This window comes from Etheostoma cragini, chromosome 21 (genome assembly GCF_013103735.1).
Source record: "Etheostoma cragini isolate CJK2018 chromosome 21, CSU_Ecrag_1.0, whole genome shotgun sequence".
Classification (NCBI taxonomy): Eukaryota; Metazoa; Chordata; class Actinopteri; order Perciformes; family Percidae; genus Etheostoma; species Etheostoma cragini.
Window position 1 is genome coordinate 13,006,114 of NC_048427.1, and position 7,365 is coordinate 13,013,478.

Consider the following 7,365-nt stretch of genomic DNA (forward strand, 5'->3'; position numbering starts at 1 on the left):
CCACAACCAGCTACAACAGCAAATGTTATTGACATCTTAATGCATCAGTGAAAATCTAAAAAGAGAGAGAGAGAGAGATCTATTAGATATGTATACAGTAGTACTTTGGAGGGCACCCACTGGACTACTACTATTACTAACCACAACCAGCTACAACAGCAAATGTTATTGACATCTTAATACATCAGTGAAAATCTAATAATGTCATACATAATAGTCCTTTATTCACATGGGCAATTTTTCTTTGCTTAAGTAGGATTTTGAATGAATGAGTGTTTACTTGTGTAACGTTCTTGTGTTACTTTATTTACTCTACTAAGGGGCGAGACCAGTTCTTCCTCCACTGGCGAGCTCTGTGATCATAACAATACCAACAGACATGCATGAATCCTGTTTTTCCAGATGCCACAGCGATTCCCTTCAGGAAAGGGAAGCAGGCAACAGAGGGATGCGAGGTGTGAGGGGGAACAAAAAAAGACCATAACAGAGCAGGCAAATTGTGGATGACGTCAGACAAAATCCTCAGCCTGAACACCTGAAATGTTGGAGCTGGGTTTATTTCAGTCAGGCAAAGCGCCGGCCCGGTGCCCTCTCTGATAGACGTCTATTGTGTTGTCTGACCAGGAAAGAGAAGAAGGAGAAAGAGGTTGAAAGGGGGGGGGTTGACCTGGGAGCTTTCCCCCAGCCGGTTGTGCTTTCCCCCGGGGACGAAGGATTTTCAGAGGCAGAGAAATGACGGAGCTTTGAGAGGCGAACAGGGGGGAATTTTGAATTGTGTGTGTGTGTGTGTGTGAGTGTGTGTGCGCGTGTGTGCGCGCACCCTTTTGTGGCTAAATTGCAGAAAGTCCTGTACGCAGAATTTGTACATTCTTTTGTACATCTTTAATTCTGAAAACACAATTTTTATACTTAAACATGTAATCATTTTGTATCTTAATTGTATAGTTTATTTTCTTTGAATTCCAATTCATAGGTTTTCATTTTTACAAATTTATTCAGCATTTTAACCCAGCACTTTTCTAGCCCTGCTTTTTTACATAAATTATATAATTACCGTGTATTGTCATTACGTCTGGATACATATGAGTGTGTGTGTGCATATGTGTGTGATCAGAGAGGTTAAGACAGGAAAGCCCTGGCCATTGTGCACCACTGACCCCTCAAAATCAATGTGACAGACCGGTTGATTGGCTAGAGGGTCCTGTCTCTCTGCACCTAATCCCTCAAGGTAGACCCTCAGCCAGGCCTGCTGCGCTTGTAAATGTGTGTGTGTGTGTGTGTGTGTGTGTGTGTGTGTGTGTGTGTGTGTGTGTGTGTGTGTGTGTGTGTGTGTGTGTGTGTGTGTGTGTGTGGATCTGTGCTTGTATGTGTGTCTTTCTGCACCTAATCCCTCAAGATGGACCAAAGGCCATGGGATGGGGTATTAGTGCAGTTACAGGGGGTCAGGCCATCATGTGTGTGTGTGCTAGAGAGTGTGTCAGTGTGAGAGAGAGAAAGTAAGAGGGTATATAAGAGAGAGCTTTAGTGTGAGCACTACTCCACAGTAGTCCAATTAGGCTGTAGAGTACCCATGTATGTCTATGAGACTCAGTCATGTGTGGAGGTAGTAGTGGGTTTTAGGGTGGGGTGGGCGGGGGCAAATGTTAGGCCAGATTTGGACGGATAACACAGTTGGGGCAAAATTAGACGCAGGCATCTGGATTTGACCTCGGGCCCTCACAGTGACCCCGGGTCACTCAGGGGTTGCGGGGCACAAAGCAGAGCGCTGACCCCACACAGGTCAAGCATGCGGGCGGCTGAAAGGATGCCTTTGTGGGGCCTGGCATGCTCACTATTTCCCATGAGCACCAGGGGAGCGTGTCTGCCCAGGAAACTGGACCGGAGAGAGGGCCAGACAAGGTGTGTGTGCCTGTGTGTGTGTATGTGTGTGTGTGTGTGTGTGTGTGGATGGAAACCATAATTGATTTTTGTTTATGTTTCTGCTTGTTTGCTTTATGATTATCACTGACTGGAGGTCATAGTTTATCCAGATTTTTATTTACTGCTGCGTTACTTTGTATGTGTTTGTTTGGGTGGGCTACAAACTGTCAGGTAAAAAACATGCATCAACAATTCCTGTTTAAACATTTGTAGGGTTACATACCTCTCGCTTAAAAAAATCCAGCCACCCTTGGGCTCATTCCCTTTCAAATCCAATCCTGCTTTTCTCTGCGCCTGAAAAGTTGACATTCTGGAGATACATGATTTTGTACTTGTGTTTGTGTATCAGGGAGGGAGATATGGCTTAGATTTTTAGGTATGCCTGTGGTCGTTGCTTGTGTACATCTGTTAGCGCCTCCTTAATGAGCGCATGCACATTGCCTCCAGTCCTGTGTGTGGCCCTCAGAGAGGGAGTGAGGAGACCTCTGCTCCAGTAATCACATTTAATTACGGACCAGCATTAGATGGCCTATGAATAGGGTTTTTAGGCAGGCCTCTCACACAGAATTGGCTGCATCCAGCTGAACATTGCCCACCTTTGTCCTGCCCGTCCCACTATATTCTATTAAGACTTTGTCATTTGACCATCAGCAAAGCACTACGGTCTAGCTCTAACAACGGCTGGACTAATGCCACACATTAAAAACGGAAAGTTAAAGGAAACAATAGGCAATTTCTTGGCTGAACGGCTTGCGTCTGCCCCATTAATGAAGCAAATGGACCACACATTAGACTCCATCCACAATTACACAGCACCTAGAATCCCAGATAAAGGACATATACTGTAGTCTAAAGGAAATCCTGTCCTTTCTGTTTATCTGAGGTTTAAGAAAAAAAATGGTGGGTGCTTCTTTTGGAGAGAAGAAGTGGAATTTACTTTGTCAATCTCCAGGGGGGGTTCTGTGAAATCAATTTGGAAGCAGAGCAGGGTTTTATTTTATTTTTTTCAAGATGACGTGGGGAGAGAGAGAGAGATGCCAAGGCGCCATCTGCACCGCTCTGCGAGCATGCATGTGCAATGTGTATGTAAGTGTTAATGTTGACATTAATCACTGTGTTTAGATGCAGGAAAAACTTGCTTGCTTGCTTGCTCAGATTAAATGGTTTGGGTCAAAATGTATAAACATCACAACTCGTTTACACCACAAACTAAACATGTTACTGTGGCATGGACATATTTTTGTGCTTTCAAAGCATTATAGATATTTTTATTTCCTTTTTTGCTGTATTTGCTGTCAATACTGAGAATGTCAAGTTTCCCATTATCTGATCAGAAAATAATACTAAAAATATCATTACTTATCTTTTACACATACTGTAGAGTGAGAGTTACGCTGCGCTTATGACTAATCACTCTGACTGTTTATGTGTTTATTTCCTCTTTTGACAGCAAATAAGAATTATTTTCTACATTAGGGTCTGTGTTTAGAAAATAGTCTTTTTTTACTAACACACACACACACACACACACACAAACACACTTCATCTGCACGAAAACACTCGAATCACATTCATAAATGCATATTGTACACATATCTACCCACACACACATACTTTGCACACTGAAGCACATGATGTACAGTATGTACTTGCATGTGTGTGTTAACACACGCACACACAGGGCTAGAGGAAAGTGAATGGTGTGTTTGACTGGAACAGAATGACTGTGGGGATTCATGCTGGCTTTCCTCTATTAAACTCTGCAATAAGGCTCACTGTGTATGGGAGTGCTGACGTCCCTGCCCACCTCAATGATCTACAGCCTGTGTGTTTGTGTGTGTGTGTGTGTGTGTGTGTCTGTGTGTGTCTGTGTGTGTGTTTGTGTGTGTGTATGTGTGCGCCAAACTCTATACCTGTTCCCAATGATCCATAGCTCCAGGGGATTTTATATACCCATATACGAACATTTGTGTGCATTTGTGTGTGTTTAAATCAATGTTTGCGAGTGAGCGTGTCCACATGGGCGTGCAGCTGCATGCTCCACAGCTCCGTTTTGCAAAGGTTTGGGGTTTGGCACACAGAGGGAGGGAATTCCTTCAGATTGGGAACGAGACAGAGCAGGGTCTCACTGGTGACTCCAAACTGCTACAAACCTTGGACACGGGAGTGATAATTTACTGTCGGAGCGGGCTGCAACTGAAGGGGACTCAGTAAAGTGGTGGAAACGGGCCTAGCCCGTATATTTCCCAGTAATTGACAGCGTTCAAGCCCTGTGTAGAGTTCAGAGCCAGGAGGGACGGTGTTATCCCAGGTTCTCCTCAAGCTCCTCCACTGCGTCTCTCTCTGTGGCCGTCTGCGGCTGCTCGGCCAGAAAACAGGCCTTTCATTTCAACTGCTGCTTTATATGGATCCCTGGTGCCAGCAGCATCATTAGGATTTTAGGAGTGGTACTTACCACATGAACAGCCAGGTCCTTACCCAACGAATATTCAGATTATTCCTGTTTTTTAGTGCTATGCTGATTTATTAAAGACAGAGACAAAATAGACAGCAGCCTGAACGCCCCCCAACCAACCCAGTAAATGGCCCTGTATCGTACAGACTAAAAGACTTTTATTTAATTTTCTTTCTTGAAATGCACTTAAACGGCTCTGTGCACAGAATTTTCCCAACCGCAAAAGGATTACATAGAGGAGACATGACAAGAAACAGACAGCGGTTTGACATTAAAGTAGCTAGCTGAAAGAGTCCGGAGGTCTGGGGCGGACAATTTGCCACATTTGCTTTCAACTCCTTGACCATTACCAAATCCTGCAAAAGAATTTTTAAACTTTTCTTAGTCTCTTATAAGTCTCCTTTTGTGAATCTTGCCACATGGAGGTTGCAGAATGCAAAGGAAGGGAACATGGAGGTTTCTGAGACGTTCAAAGTGGATTTTAACAAAGAAACTGAACTGTCTGTGAAACTGTTTGTCTCACTTTTGTCATCTGTCAGTGCCATGCAAGACGCCACGTGTGTTTGTTTTTTTCATTAAGTTTAATGAAACTTTTTTTAAAGGGTCACTACAAAAAACCAAAGTGTATTTAAACGTACCGTTGTGTCTTTTTATTCGTGTGTTTCTTCGGCCTTCTCCAGTTTTGGCTAATATCCCTATATATTGAAGGATTGTGGATTTTCCCATATGGAGCTCAAATAAAACACAGTTTTAGCAAAATAGTAAAAAGAAAGGGAAAAAAAACACACAGTGAACAGTGTTCTCATAAACTACTTTTTACCAAAAACAGGTCCCTATGAAATATGTTGCTGAGGTCTGTGGATAACCAGGACATTTTTTGTTGAAAGACTGCTTTTTAAAAAGGATTAAATTAAATCAATGCATGTTTTCAAAGTCCCAAAACAAAGTCCCATTCACAGATACAGATACTACAAACCTGGGTATACCGTCAGAGTTAAGGGAGGAATTAGTTGTGTTTTTTTTAAATTTGGGATGTTGAGCCAAAAAGATGACAAAAAAAAAACTCAAGCAAAGGTCAAAGGTCACCTTTAAGCCCACAACTTTGAATACATGTTAACATCTCACCTCATAACATCACACCAGGATAGAGAAAAAGTTGACTGATGATATAAATCTCAACGTACAGCTGCCGTCGCCCACCACACCAGCCTTTTTGCTATTTTCTCATTCCTCTTACTACTTGTGTGTGTGTGTTGATGCAAACACAGCATATTCCTCCTTATGAACAGTAAAGATCTCTTCAATCCCGGCAAATAGGACACAGGCATCCACTTGTCAGGACAAATTACGGCCTGCATGTTCACAGTTATGGATGTTATCTTGGTCCAGCAGCACACATAATACACAAACACACACCTTAAATGACTTAGATTAGAAGCCTTGCGAGGCTCACACACATATCCAGTCTTCTACATAGTTGTCCACATTCCTCCTGTTTCCTTTTTTTTTTCTTTTAGGATATATTATCCTTCTTCCCTCTCTCCCTTTTCACATGCCTTCCCCGCCTCTACTCCCCTTCCTCCTCCTTTTCTTTGGTTCTCATCGAAATTCAGCTGTGTAATTCCCTCTCCGAGGACACCATTGATCTCTCTCCCGTCCTACATGTTTGAGAAACACTGGGCGGGCAAAGCCACGCAGCTAGAGGAGAAGGACGAAGAGTAGAGGAACGACAGAAAGTGAACATGGAGAGAGAAACAGGAAGCAGGGAGAGAAAGCTGAAGAGGGGAGAGAGGAGAAAAATGGGGTAAAGAAGAAGAAGAAGAGGAAGAAGGAGGGAGTTAGAGAGGAGAGCCTGACCCCCTCTATAGTGACTGGAGAATAAAAGACACGGGCTTTCCTCGTGATCGCATCTTCCGCCCCTCTTTTTGAAGCACAGAGAGACAAGAGAGCAACTATTTACTGGAGCCCACACATAATGGCCACTTTTATTTACTTTCGACCATTTAGCTTCTGCCAAGGACTCTCTAGTGTGTGGGCCAAAAACAGAAACCCGAGGTGTTTTACAAAGTACCAAGTACACACACATGTGCATGCATTCTTTATTTATTTGCTGATATCCATCTGCAAAAATCCCACAAAACAAAAATCCTAATGCAGATCCCCTTCCTTCAACATGTGGGCACATTTATATATGACCTGCCTTCAATCCTCCCCCAGGCCAGCACACACACACAAACACACACACACACACACACACACACACACACACACACACACACACACAGATCCCTGCTCTGACATCACAAAGGTCAGCAGTCCTATCCGGGCAGTGACGGAGCTGACCCTCTGTCCTAAGGCGAGCCTGGCGACCAGCGCCGTTCCTCCTCTCCTCTGAGTTCACCGCTGACCTTTCCAGAGTTTTTCATTGCTACCAGACCTCATCAGGAAAATCGGGCCGTCTTTATGGACTCGGTTCTTCTGCTGTTTGTTAATCTGACTAATTCCTAGAATTATCAAAGTACTCTTATTTGTTAATGTGGAGCTTTCTCATTGATTTCCTTACGTCTAACTAATCCTTAGAAAAAAATACACCTTTTTTTTTCAATTGTAAATTGGTAAAGACTCTAGGAATTTATTTGGTATCTAGGTTTTATTTTTATGCCACTGTCCTTTGAGACGTGTACTGTGTGACCAACTGAATGAATCTTATTAACTAAGAAAATCAGCCTGGATTTTTGTGAGTAGCCTTTTGAGAAAATCTAAAGGGTTTTGTGGGTTTTATTGCGTAGCCAAAGAAAAAAGAAACTTTTCTCAGCCCTGGACACTTCAAATTTTGAACCACATGATTTTCATTGCATACTTGTGATATTATCAGGACTGGAGCAAGGATTTTAGAGCCATGAGAGTAAAATCCCTCAATGCAACCAGACACAAAAATAAGTTTTCTAGTTTATATATATATATATATATATATAGTTTATAAACAGTGT